Source organism: Castor canadensis, chromosome 4, assembly GCF_047511655.1.
Source record: "Castor canadensis chromosome 4, mCasCan1.hap1v2, whole genome shotgun sequence".
Classification (NCBI taxonomy): domain Eukaryota; kingdom Metazoa; phylum Chordata; class Mammalia; order Rodentia; family Castoridae; genus Castor; species Castor canadensis.
In genome coordinates, this window is record NC_133389.1 from 164,318,313 (window position 1) to 164,323,703 (window position 5,391).

At 42.2% G+C, this 5,391-nt stretch overlaps 1 non-coding gene across 1 annotated transcript; it reads left to right on the forward strand.

Moving 5' to 3' along the window:
- Positions 1-191, forward strand: LOC141422755 (U2 spliceosomal RNA). Its single transcript, XR_012447497.1, has one exon. It is a non-coding gene; the product is annotated as a U2 spliceosomal RNA (small nuclear RNA).
- The last annotated feature ends 5,200 nt before the right edge of the window (positions 192-5,391 follow it).

Sequence of the window (5,391 nt, forward strand, 5' to 3'; positions counted from 1 at the left end):
ATCGCTTCTCGGCCTTTTGGCTAAGATCAAGTGTAGTATCTGTTCTTATCAGTTTAATATCTGATACGTCCTCTATCCGAGGACAATATATTAAATGGATTTTTGGAATTAGGAGATGGAATAGGAGCTTGCTTCGTCCACTCCACGCATCGACCTGGTATTGCAGTACCTCCAGGAACGGTGCACCCCCCTTCGGGGGGACCTACTTATGTTCAATAACAGACTTCAAATACGCGGGGCAGAAGTTGTACTTATTTGTTTTTTTTATTTCACGGTGTGGCGCTTGAAAGCATTGAGGCTCTTACGATAACAGCTGTGCTGTGTTTTTTTGTCCTGGTATTAATACACACGCGCACATCATCCTCTTCCCCTTCCCATGAAGTCCTTTGGCGTGTGCCAGCAAGATTATCACCAAAAAATGTTGTACTTCCATAACTTCATCAGTAATGCACGCATGAATAACATAAGCCTGTAGTGATGAAATGGGGGTTGGTGTGTGCTGGATTGGCTGACATGGCCACACCTGCAGAGAAATCAGCATAGCTCAGTCTGCTGATGTGAAAGGAACAGGGTTTATTTGGCTGAGATGCACGCTTGTAATCCGAAAGGAACAGGGCTTATTTGGCTGAGATGCACGCTTGTAATCCGTTTGCTGTTAATTTCTTTGTAGAGGCATCAGGAGTCTCTCAGCTCTTTCATATTTAACAAACAAGAGTCTCTAGTCACCTGCCTAGTTGAGATGTGAACATACCAGTTTATCATGATTATTTATTTATTTGTTTGTTTATTGCAATGCTGGAGATTAAACCCATGGCCTTAAGTGTTCTAACACTAAACCAAAACCCCACCCCATCACTTAGTGACAAGGCAATGCTAACTCTCCTAATATGTAGAAGGCACTAAAAAAACTACCTGTAGCTGGTAGTGCTCCATTGAACAGAAAAAATAAAGCAAACGTTTAACGAAAGTCACTTTTTACATATAGCCTATCTATGGATATAGAAAGAGATTCAACTTTTTAGGACAAGGACCACATCTCTTTTTGGAAGCCAGGACTTGAAAGAGGGCCTGATGTTTTTTCAGACTCACCTAGTCATTTAAAGCTCTTGCCTTGTTTTGAGTAGAACTATCAGTAGAAAATGCATTCTCGGGCTGGCAGAGTGGCTCAAGTGGTAGAGCACCTGCCGAGCAAGCATTCAAACCCCTACCTGACTCTGAGTTCAAACACAATACTGGCCAAAAAAAAAAAATGCATCTTGAAAAACTACACCAAGGTGCAGGCCAAATACATGCTTTATGTGGCGTAGACCAAGAGAAGGTCAAGTTCATCTTGATGTTAGAATTTTTAATTCTTCAATGTACAAGCCTACATTATCCTATGTCATTCATATGCCCTCTAATACCAGATCCTTCATGAGCCAAACAAAAAGTATTGCCTACACTGAAAAGAGCCCAGATTCCCGAATGTGCTCATGGTCATGGTTACTGGATGGATCATACTGAGAAAAGAAAAATGAAGTCAGACTCTTTATTGCAGGCTGTGAGCTGTTCTCTATGAGCTAGAAGTGGAAAGCCACCCCTTATAGGCACCCTACAGATAGGAAAGGGCTATCTGTGAACATGTATGGTAAAAGTCAAAGTCTGACAGCATTTGGCCTCTGTGGACAGCAGTTCCCAAAGTGAACGGCCTCCACTTAAGGAGGAGCCTCCCAGAGCTGGGCTGTGCTATTGGGTGTGGGCAAGGTTGGAGTACAGCTTCCTGGGAGAAGCAGTGTGGAACAGGAATGAGCTTCTGTAGGGATGGACATGAGCGAGGGAGGTGACTACAGCAGGAAGGAGCCCAAGCAAAGAAAAAATTTCCAGGACAGGCCTTGGCCCCGGTGGTGGCCTCCCAGAGGGCCTGGACCTGTCCTGGAAGGGTACAAACCTCAGTCCCTGATTGTCCTGTGATTTACACCTCTGGATCTTTGCCCAGACTCTTTCCTTACCAGATTCCCCCCTTACCTACATGTGCCCCCCATGGAAACTCTGACCTGCCCTATAAGTGTTCCTAGATGTCAGAAAGGCCTCCTGTTCCATCCAACTTCCTCATTTATATACGTCTTATGCTCCCATATGCAAGGTTTGAGGTACAGCCAGGGGTGAGTCTCAATCATTTGTTCCAGGTCCCCTTCTTACCATCCCTGGTGTTCTAGCCAACTGGAAAAGTGTCTGTCTCCCTGGCCTGGGCTGGATTGTCCCAAAGGGGCAGAATCAGCTGTCTGGCCCACCTCTTCTCCCAGCATCAGCACAGGCCCTGGCTGTTCAGGCAGAAATGATTGATGATGTGTGTTCAGTTGGAATTGATGGCAGGAGGCCCAGAGTCTGCAGGGATCTGGGACCTGGGCCCTAGCTGTGCCATTCTGCTGTATTTTCCTGGACAAATGCATCTCTTTCAAGAAAATTTGGGAGGTCTATCACTCGGCGCCCTGGGCAATCTACGTTTGTCCATCCACACCAGTTCTCTAGTTCCCATCACTTCTGGACATGCCTCCATTCTCACGCAAAGGATTACCCATCCTCCGTGACCCCTACTTGACCTTGAACACCTACTTAATCATGAACACGTAGGGGTAGGAGTTGTGTCACCTCTCAGCATGGGTCAACCCTGGCCTGCAGGAAACCAATATGGTCAGTCCTGGGACTAAAGAATTGTGAATGGTAGGATCAGTACTTTGCAAAGATGTATATGAGAGACAGTTCCAGACTAAAGGTGACACCTCAAATTTGTAAAGGCAAAATACATTTACATTGTACCCTGGCAATGGCTCAAAGAGTTAAAGGAAGAGTTAGGAAATGATCTTGGAACATCATGGTGAACTCCTTTCACTCACTTTACATACAGATTTATTTAAGGAGTGTACATGGAGTCAACTACTGTAGAAGAGAAGAGGAAGCAGGGTTGGCCTCAGCTAGCCCTAGAAGGAGTTTGAAGGTTAGAATGACCATTCTGAGTTGATGTAAGAACATTGAGCCATTTTACCCCGGTGATAAGCAAGCTCTGCCTGAGGCCACCTGGGAAGGGAATCTCAGTTGTGGCTGTCCAGGAAAGGTGCTGACAGCCAAGGGATGTTTCCTGAAAGAGAATCTTGTGGTACCTCGCAGCACATGCTCCCTGAACCCCTGGACCTAAGTCCATCCCTGTAGGGATGTGAGCTTGTGCAACCACGAGCTCGGGATTTCCTGCCTTTGCCAAGAACTTTTAATCAGATTAATATAAGACTAAGTCCTTCAGATAGCATCAGTAAAGCCTTCTGCTCTCAGGGTAGGGACATTCTAGAAATAAGGTTCAGAAAAGCTTGTTTACCAATAGAGACAGAGTCTCACCCACTGTAAATTGATTAAAAAGTCTTCCTTTAAAGTATGTTACTGGTGGGGGAAAGGTTGAGGGGGAGAGACTATGGGGACAATGTAAATAAATGTACAACATAAGTCTAATCGGAATTGTCACTATGAATCCCCTCGTTTATAATGAATATATCCGAATAAAAAATTTATGCAAAAAAACAAAGTATGCTACAAAATGGGTAAACCAGAAAAACATGGTAAATAACAAAAAAGGTCACATATTACATAATCCAATTTATATGAGAAATACAGAATAGGTAAGTCCATAGACATAGACTTGGACGTACCTGGAATTCCCTCTCAGGCGTTGAAATGTTCTTGAACTAGAGAGAAACATGGTGATTGTACACACTGAATGCACTAAAAATGGCTAATTCTGTTATGACAATTTCACCTCCATTAAATAAATGAGGTCACACACACACACCCCACACTCTTCCCTGGGAGCACTCCATTATATTAAAACTGATCCTCTATTGGTAATTTTATTTTATCATTCTTACAATTACTTACGTGTGTTCATTTTTGGGCCACCTCCCCCCTTCCCCCCTTAGTGGTATTTTTGAATAACTGGAAATTATCAAATATTGTTACTCTGTCTTTAGAAAATATTTAGATTGCACAAGGCAAGCTAAATAGAATTGCTTGTATTTAAAATTTTTCATGCTATTCTAGTAAACACTAAATAGATAGTGAAATCGTAGAACTGTAAGCAACTCATTTATACACAGAAAATAATTTCTGTTTATAGTTAAAGGATATTTTCCTACAAAAGTTTGCAGTGTTGTGATTCACACACCTTAAAAGTTTGTTGAGCTGGGCACTGGTGGCTCACGCCTGTAATCCTAGCTACTCAGGAGGCAGAGATCAGGAGGATGGCGGTTCAAAGCCAGCTGGGATAAATAGTTCACGAGACCCTATCTCGAAAAATCCCATCACAAAAAAGAGCTGGTGGTGTGGCTCAGGGAGGCCCTGAGTTCAAACCCCAGTACTGTAACAATAAAAGTTTGTTGAAATAACCATCTAGCAAGCATGAGGCTCAGAGTTCAAACCCCAGCACTGGGCTGGGATGTAGCTCAGTGGCGCTGGGATGTAGCTTGGTGGTACAGCGCTTGCCTAGCATGCGTGAGGCTCTGGGTTCGATCCCAGCACCAAAAAAGAAAAGACAAAAAAAAAAAAAAACCTCTCCCCAGCACTGCCAAAAAAAGAAAAATTGAAATAAAAATGATAAGAGAGCTCATGGTCTCCAAAGTGATTCTTTTTTTTCCTAAGGTACACTGCAAACAAAAAATACTTGATGAAAATTATTCATCTCTTACCAGCACAAGGTGAGGAATGTGAGTACTTTCCTGTCAGGTGTTTGCTGACTGAAAGAATAACTGTAAGTTTTATTTGTTTGAATCTAAAAATAAACTGAATTAAACTATATTTAAACAAGAACTGCTCTCTCCCCCCAAACACTCCAGTATTATTACTGGGCATAGTCTGAAGTTCCAAAAAAGAAATTTAATTTGAAATAAAAAGAATGGTCCAGGACTGGCAGAATGGCTCAAGTGGTAGAGCGAGTGTCTGCCTAGCAAGTGTGAGGCCCTGAGTTCAAACCCCAATACTGTAAAAGAAACAGGAGGAAGAGAATAACCCAACAACTGTGAAATAATTAAGATACGAGGAACTTTTCAGAAGAAAAAGAAGGTGTCAATTTATAATTTGCCTATTATTAAAAGTGAGTCAAACTAACTACCCTTTCCCTACACTCTCTGGTAAAAGAATCATTTATAAATTTTATTATTTTTCAAAAATATTCTATTAGCATTCTTTTTTTTGACAGTACTGTGGTTTGAACTCAGGGCCTTACACTGCTAAGCAGGCACTCTACCACTTGAGCCACTCCACCAACTCAAAAGGATACTAAATTTAAGGATTTTGTATAAAATGTTTTGTGAATCCATGTCTCACCAAAAAAAAAAAAAAAAAAAAAGCTTCACGCACAAAAGAAACTATAAG